The following is an 8867-nucleotide window of genomic DNA, read 5'->3' as shown; positions in this document are numbered from 1 at the left end:
ATGTAATCTGCTGCTGCTTGTAGCAATTCCAGTCCTCTAAACGAGCCACATTTCCTTACTACATTGGAGCCACCGTGAAAACCTAAATATCATCAACATATCAGAATATCAGACTTAAATCCCTTATTAATTGATTTCTCAAGGAGCCAGCTCCATGTGTGGTTCCCTGAATTATTCCCAGGGAAGGACATGGATGTTAGAGGAGGATTTCCTCGACCTGGTGATGGATTTTGAGATTTAGAGAGAGATGAAAGTGACAGTGGCAGTCACTATTATCCTCCACCTAGCAGATGCTTACTAGCCCTTTTGACACGCAGAAGAAATGGCAAATAGTGGAGCATACTCTGTCTTAAAACTAAAAAACAAACAAACAAACAAACAAACACCTGTTAATAACTATATACTTATTGTCTTTTGCTGGCCCATTTTTTTTAATAATGCAGATGCATTTTTTACTGTAGCAACAGTCCTTCACTGGAATAGAAGAAAGAGCATAAATGCAAATTTCCTGTTTATTTTTATGATCTTATCATATTGAGGAATAATAAGAAACAGCTTCAAACTACTGGAGGTTCTTCACTTATGTAACATAATTTTTACATTCCTAGTTCTTTAAAACATAAAAACAAACAAATAAACCAAAACAATAATACCACTAATTGTGTATATATATTTAGTGGAAAATTGTTGAATCACAGACTTGCAGGGGTTCAAGACATATATCTTTCTGTAACCAAGAGCAGGATAAAACAATACTGCTAGCATTCCTATAAGCCACCACAAACTTTGCATTGCACATGATTGAGTGGTATTTCATGAGTGGAAGGATGGCTTGTGGCTTTAATCACAAACCCAAAATGATGCTGAGCACCACAGATCAGTCTCCTGACTAGGAGAACAATTCAGCCACCATCTGCTGCTACAACTTTCCCACCCTGAAGATAGTTCATTTTCTTTTATAAATACAATAGACATTTGAAATTTAAAGATTTAAGAAAAAAAAAAAAAAAGTTTTAAATCAAATAGAGTTCAACAACAAGTAAATATATCATATTATGTCTACTGGAACCCAGCTGTACAAATGTACAATAAAATATCAACATAGCAAATGGAATAAGATGGATATAGTTCTAGCCACTGTTTCATAGTTGTCTTTGAAGGGCTGAAATTCAGTTTCTATCCTAAACTCATGGACATAAAAGAAATTTCTGAAGGCCTAGTATTGAACCAGGATTGGTTTTCTCTGTCATTCTCACAGGCTTTTGCCTGGTCTGTAGGCTGAATGATCTCAGTGTTGAATGCTGAGCAGCTATTTCATGAATATGTGGTGGCACTGAGTGGCCAGAACTTACACCTCAACTGTGAATCTCTTGAGCACCAAACTATAATTGTGCCCTCAATGGATTGCAGATCTGTATTTGGCAGATGTCTTTCCCAGAAGTTTTAGGTGTCCAACAACATCTTTGCTGAATCTCTCATCCAAACAGAAACTTCAAAGTAAATTCACCTTTTTAATCTGGTGGAAAACAGTGAGTTTTCTTTCAAAATAACCAATCCTGTAAAGGAATCCAAAATTCCATAAGTTGTTCTGACCTGTTTTACAGGAGAGCTTTTCAGCTCTCAAACATAGGAAGTGGAGTCCCACTGGGTCCAGCCAGTTCCCTATCCAAAAGTGGCACAACTCCATCCCCTTTTAAAGGCCAGATAACAAGTTGTCATTGACTGCAGTGACAATTAGACTAGTTTAGAGTCCATACCTCTTCCCAAGGATACTTTTCATACCATTTAGTATTTCAGTGAAGTAACCTTAACTGTGGGGAGGATGCCTGCACTATTGGATTATCACTGCAGCAGGCCAACTTTAATCTATTTCTGTATCCTGCTTTGTCAGTGTGTCTGTAATTCTTCTCAATCCTATTAAAGCTGTCTCTGGTTTCAAACACTCATAATCAAAACACTTGATACATCGAACATAGGTATTCATAAATCAATACATTTTAACAGAACAGCACAGTATTCCAGCTGCACATGTAGCTCTGTAAACAAATGATTGGGTGGGACTGCAGTTGGGGCAGGCTCATTTTCTGCAAATAATTATCTGCGTTTTCTAGTGCTGATGCTATTTCAGCATGCAATGAATGTAGTGTCAGAAAGGCCATAGCTGAGAAGGCTCCAAGGCTTCTGGCTAGTTTGTGTAGATGTGCAATGAGGAATTCAGAATCACAATGTACAGTCAGCACCTGAGAAGCCCAGTGAGTGGAAAGCCAACAGTGCAAGCAGTTTCTGCACCAGTAGGTGGTACTGCGTTTTTACTTTAGCGTTCTGGGTGGAGAGGAAACAACTACCTGCAGTTTAAGATGTGTGTTAGTGTGTTAGATTCATGGATGGAGATGAGGTTGGAATCTGAAAGCACCGGGCACGCTTCCAGCTCAACTTCCTGAGAACATGAGGACTAAAGAGCACACAGATAGCATCACGATGGGATCCTGTGTCAGAGCCTTTTACTAGTATAGAAAATAGGTAATGGTGACCATACAGAAGTGCCCCTAACTCTGAATAGTCTGACTGGATTTCTGTTTAGTTTAGTAGAATTTTATTTCAAGCTAAAGTAACATGGGAAATCTGGGCTGATTATTCAGAGTAATTTTGCTAAAATACAGACAAAAGTTATTCCACTGAGATTAAGTCTTTTTATTTCAAAGAAAATCATTGACATATGATACTGCCACTGACAAAAGCAGTAGAAAATGGACTGTGGTTAAAATAAACTTGATATACATATTCTTGATTGCCATTCATTGTAGTATAGCAGATAAGAAGACACTCTGTGCATTTTTAAGGCACCTTGTACAGGACTAGTAATTTCACAGCAAGCACAGCATTTTGATCCTATTGAACCACAATTCAGAAGCACAGTTTCTTGTACCAGTTGAGATTACTTCCTTTATACATTGTTCTTGCAGGTCTGAACCCCATAGATTTTATCAGTGGGGCAGAAAAAGGAGGTTTCTGATGACAATTTTACATATAAATGTAAAATTATAAAGTTGTCTTTAGGTTGTTCCATTTTTATTGAAAACTAACAGTTAAGATCAGAGTTTGCTTGGCAGTCAGTTTCAGCAAAAACATTCTTAGCATAGGTTACAGAATTTTAACGCAACTTTCTTCTGCATTTTCCAAGGAAAAACAGCACAAAAACAGTAACAGCTTTTTGTAGCATTTTCCTTTATTTTCTTTTGGAAAAATGAAAACTGCCATAGAATTGCTCTGATTGTTAATACACACAAATCTGTTATTTCATACACAATACGACTGATCCTTTTGTAGCTGTAGCTGGTAGAGCTCCACTGGCATAGGAGGAGCTGCACTGATTTGTTTGTGTTAGCTGATGCTGAAGGCATTGATCTAAATCAGTCACATGTGCCATTCCAAAGGGTAAACTCACATTATTTTCCTCTTTATCTCGTGTGATAAGATTGTATATCAAGACCTTAATTTCTTACCCGGTTGACCTTTACATATCATCCAAAATAAAGAAAAATATATCACTTGATAAATGAATCTTACGTACTTTCTTTCTTCCAGGCATTGTCTCAAAGTTCTTTGAAACTTGTTGAGTATGCAGAGTACTATAAATCATCAATGAAAAATATACGCATGAACCCACTAACTTCTGTAATTATGTTATAGATTGCCAGTCTGTTGTCTTGGATTTTTATATTTTTTTAACATCTTTTTTTTTTTTTCAGAAAATACTTTTTTATTGTGTTTTAACAGTTTATTGCAGATTTTAAAACATGAAATAGGAGCTATATAAAGAAGTGTGTGCGTGTATGTATGTGTGTGTGCACTTGCAAACCAGATATCAAATATCCTGGGTTTCATCAGAAGAAGAGTGGCCAGCAGGGAGAGGGAGGGGATTGCCACCCTCTATTTTGTCCTCGTGAGGCCCCACCTGGACTACTGTGTCCAGGCCTGGACCAGCACAAAGAAGATTCAGATCTGTTCATCCAGAAGAGGCTGGATGATGCTCAGAGTTCTGGACCACCTCTTCTGTATGCAAAGATTGAGGAAGCTGGGCTTGTTCAGTCTGGAGAAGAGAAGGGTCCAGAAGACCTTACCACAGCCTTCCAGTACTTGATGGAGGATGGAGACCAACTCTGTACATGGTCTAATACTGACAGAACAAGAGGTAATGATTTTAAACTAAAAGGGGGGAGATTTATTTAGACTTCAGAAAGAAATTCTTCACTAGGAGGGCAATGAGGCACTGGCACAGCTGCCTGGAGAAGCTGAGGGTGTATCATACCTGGAAGTGCTCAAGACCAGATTGGATGGGGCCCTGGGCAGCCTGAGCTGATAGATGGCAGCCCTAACCATGGCAGGGGGTTGGAACTGGGTGGGCTTGAAGGTCACTTCCAACTCAAGCCCTTCTGTGATAGAATTTATATTTCAATAGATGTATCTCAGATTAAATATTTTATTCCTTAATTAAAAATACTTCAGCACCCATCATCTACTGAAGAATTTGGCTGGTAGAAAAATATACCTACAGAAGTATTAACCACATTGTTCCTCAGTATTCTTCTGGGGACCACAGTGAGCTCTCTGCAGAACCATCAGCTGAGCTGCTTGCAAGTACAACACTGAGCGAGCTTCAGTTGCTGTGCAGGAAGCTGGGAACATGACACATTATGAGAGAGCCAGGCATGAACTCTTCAAGCTGACTGGTCTGAGGAGCTCAAAGTAAATATAGGAACTGAAGGTGTGTATTTGTTCAATGCATAGCATGCTTGTGTTTTATGAGAAGATGAAGTTTGCTCTCACATTTTCAGATTATGCTTTAAGATGTCAATATAACTGTTTCAAATAATATTTCAAAATACTGATCTTTTGTAGCAATAATCTGTTTTAGAAACATTGAAGCTGAAAATAAAGCTGAGAAATCACACTATTTCTGCAAGGCAGCCTGCACGTGGCTCAGGCCACATTTCATAGAATTTCCTACAGCATGTAAACATTGTAAAGATAAAGAGGAGAGATCCTTAAATGCGCACAGCACTGCTTATACTCAGAAATAAATGCAGAAATAAAAAAATCAGACTAAGACATTCAAATAGATCTCTCAGTTTAACCCCAATACCATGTGATTAAGGCAGGGAACTCTGAGTTGTTCTGCAACCATGTTTCACCATCTTGCACCAGCGTTAATGAACTTTATAATACCAAGGATCACTGACTTAGGGGCAGTGCTCCAAAGTATGACTGCAACCCAGCAGCAAGTCCCTGCCATGCTCTAGAGCTTATTTGCAGCTCAGCTTACATCCAGCTTGTGAGCCCTGTGCCTGTTCCAGGTCCTGATCATCCCAGGTAGCATGGAAACACCTCTAGGTTAGCACAGAACAACGTACATTCTGTAAACATATTTCATATAACCATGCTAAAAACAAGGGCTTCAGCTTGAAACTATTGATTGAGAAATAAGGCTAATATCTTCTGTTCACCCACCTCTGGGCAAACAGCACCAGAATCTGCTGCCTACCTATGGGACAAGTGGCAAAGAACAGCATGGGCAGCGCTTTGCATGCTTTGTGTAGCTGCATGCTCAAAATGCTCACCTCTTCTCCCAGAAGTGAATAGGAACAAAGTAAAATTAGGGCGTCATCAAATCATTTGAGCTGGGTGGGACCCTTAAAGATTACCTAGCCCAACTGCCCTGCGATGGACATCTACAGCTCAATCAGGTGCTCAGAGCCCCAACCAGCCTGACCTCGATGTCTCTAGGGATGGGCTTCCACCACTGTGGGCAACCAGTCCCACTGCCTCACCGTCCTTATTGTAAAAAAATTCTTCCTTATTTTCAACATAAATCTCCCCTCTTCTGGCTTGAAACCATTTCCTCTGGTCTTACTATGACACACCATGAATGCACCCCTGGATGTGCTCCAACAGGTAGGTCTTTATCACTCCTGTACCGAGGGCTCCACATCTGAATGCCGTGCTCCGGGCGAGGCCTCACCAGCACAGAGCAGAGGGGCAGGATCCTCCCTCGACCTGCTGGCCACGCTTCTTTTGATGCAGCGCAGGTTACGGTCGGCTTTTTGAGCTGCGAAAGCACACCGCTGTAGCAGAAATGAGAGAGCCGGCCGGATGCAGCAGCGGACGGGCAGACGTCAGCCCGGCCACGCGAGGACCTGGGCTCGCAAACGACGGACGCGGCACGCGGGGCGTCTCACGGGCCGCCTCCTTCGGGGCGGGAGGACAAGGGACAAACAAGGGCCGGGTAAGGGCCGGGCGGAGCCGCCGCCGCCTCCTGCCCGCTGCGGAGCCGGGGAGGGGCGCCCGCAGGCGCGAGGCAGCCACGGGGCGCGATCGGTCCGTGCTGCGCGGGGCTCCGCCGCTCGGTCCTGCGCGGGGGGTGGGACGCGGCTCGGAAGCTGGAAGCTCTGCTGCCGTGAACATGAACGTCTCTCCCCCCACCACGGGGCTGCCGCGATGACGGCTGCTTTACTCCGCCGTGACGTCAAGCAGGTGTTGGCCGGGGGGTGTGGCGCTGGGAGGGCTCCTGCCGAGGGTGGGCGGTGTGAGCGGGGGGCAAGGAGCGCCCGTCTGCTGAAACGGTGATAATAATTCGCGTGTTTGTCTTTCGGGAGCGGCTTTGTAGCTGTAAATTCGCTTTTCAGTTTCTTTTGTGTGTTTCTGTGAACGCGGGTGTGCCGGGAAGCTGTAAACCCCACGGTCAGGGGTTAGTAGGGATGGGCCGGCATCTCCCCGAGAGGGAGAGGTGGGCACGGCTCCTGCCAGCGTGACCGGCCTGGGAGTGCAGCGAAAGTGGACAGTGATGCATCTGATAGAAGCAAATGGCTCTTGGGATGAGGTGGGAGCAGCACGCTGAGGGTGGGGTGAGGCTGTCACTGCCGACCTGTGGGACACGACAGTCACTGGCTTCTGTGGGACTATGACACTGCAGAAAGTTACACCGGGTATGAGCAGTGAACCCTGCCTGTCTGCCACCTGTCGTCAGATGGTACTCAGGTGGCTGAGGAAACACCGACCAGGAAAACAGTCAGAGGTGAATTGGTGGCCACCTCCAGCTCTAGATGGTTTCCTGTTGCTATCAGTCTTGAGTCAGAGCTCCCAGCGTTTATTTCTGAAGGAGCGGCCCTGCTGACAGTTTCATGTTGACATTTGGGAGTGGGGAGGAGAAACTAGCTTAGCTACAGAAACTGGGTGCTGCGTGAACCACCTTCCTCGGGAGCCCATCGACTCCTGCAGCCCTTCCAAGCAACCCTTAAATTGTTTGCAATGGGCCACATCAGGCTCCTTTTTCCACCTCTCTCTCCATTCTTTGTGCTGCAGAATACCATCGTTCTTTATGCAAGTGAAACAAATGATAATAAATAATAAACAGAGGCTACGGCTGCTCAAAGTGACACTTCTCAGCTGGTAGAGGGGACACACCAAAGATCCAGGCTCTCTTTGTAAATGTGAGCAATGATTGGCTTTCAGAAAAGAATGGCAGTCACTCAGTGATGTTCTGCAGGTGTCATGATGAAATTTTCATTACTGAGCGTCATATGGTCTGATGGGGAACAGAAAACTGAAGAACAAGTAGTAGTATCATATAGAAAGGGATAAGCTGCCATTCTTCAACAGGTAGACGAGTCCACCATTCACAAAACAAATAATAATAATAAATAAATGAGAAGAGTGTTGTTTTCTTCATGTAAAAACACAACACACTGGTTCAAAAACATATTTACAACCTTGGGTAGCCAACAGACCATATTTATGAAGAGTTTTGGTGCTTTCTTTTAATTAAAGGCTGCTGCTGCCTCTCACACAAGGCCTGCAGTAGCCAAGTGGCATTACAGCCTTCGCCAGTCCTGTTTAGCATCATTGTAAGAAGTTAAGCAATCCACTCAATGCTTCATTCCTTTTCTTTCTCTCTCTCTCTCTCTCTCTCTTTTTTTTTTTTTTTTTAATGTTATTTACTATGCAGCTTTTCCTTTGATCCAGGTACCTCTAAGAAACAAAAACTAAAGCCGTATTACTCTGCAGATGGCAAAAATACTGTAATATTTGTAGATTCTCCTTTCCTGGAGGATTTTTTTTTAGAGAATCCATAGAGACTGTACAAGAGCAGCTAGCCACATATCCAGGTTTTCTCAGATATACATTTTTTTTTGCCAGATGGCAGCTGAGAAATCCAAACCCTTTCTGGGATTTCTGGCCACTCAGCAGAGAAGTAGCTCTGGCCACATTGCAGACATTTAGGAAATCTTCAGTATGCCTGTGGCACACATTCTGCAGAGGTAACCTGGCCATTTACAGGAGCAGGTGACATATTCAGGTCACGTTGCCTTTGCTTTGTATGCAATGACAGCACATATATAAACAGCTGTGTGGGAAATCCTGGCTGTCAAAATACATCAACCCTAACCTGACACTGAGTTGGTTTTTTTTTACTGATACAGAAGAAACTCAAACTGTAATGGAAACTTTTATTTCTATTGTCTAAGTAGACCAGCTCACCCAGTTTGATTGAAGTTACATGTTTTAAAATCACATTCTGCTACCTTTCTTCTGTCATGTATCAGACTATCTTTGTTTTCCTTCTTGTTCACCTACAAGTATTTGCTGCAGAGCAGCCAACGCCTCTCATAAAACATATTCAATTCACTCTATGACAGAGCATATTAAATAGCTTTGCTCTTGAGCCTTCACAATCAAATCAGCAAATGGGAACAAATCCGCAAAGGAGCGCTCAGCAGGGCGTGCTGCAGCCAAGGCCACCCAAGTTAGCTGGCAGGCAGTAGGTCTTGGGGTAAGGGAGCAGGAGAGAGGAGCATGGGGCAGGCAGGAGG

The 8867-nt window shown here is 43.2% G+C and overlaps 1 protein-coding gene across 1 annotated transcript in view; it reads left to right on the top strand.

Annotated features, from left to right (window-relative positions):
* The first annotated feature begins 6360 nt into the window (after positions 1 to 6360).
* Positions 6361 to 8867, top strand: part of NIPAL1 (NIPA like domain containing 1) — a 9466-nt gene continuing 6959 nt past the window's right edge. Inside the window, exon 1 of the mRNA XM_090139474.1 lies at positions 6361 to 6531. The gene's annotated coding sequence lies outside the window, so the exon portion shown is untranslated. The remainder of the gene's footprint in view (positions 6532 to 8867) is intronic.

Source organism: Phasianus colchicus, chromosome 4 (assembly GCF_987193195.1).
Source record: "Phasianus colchicus chromosome 4, bPhaCol1.hap1.1, whole genome shotgun sequence".
In the NCBI taxonomy this organism is placed as follows: domain Eukaryota; kingdom Metazoa; phylum Chordata; class Aves; order Galliformes; family Phasianidae; genus Phasianus; species Phasianus colchicus.
This window is presented reverse-complemented; position numbering and strand designations above follow the sequence as displayed.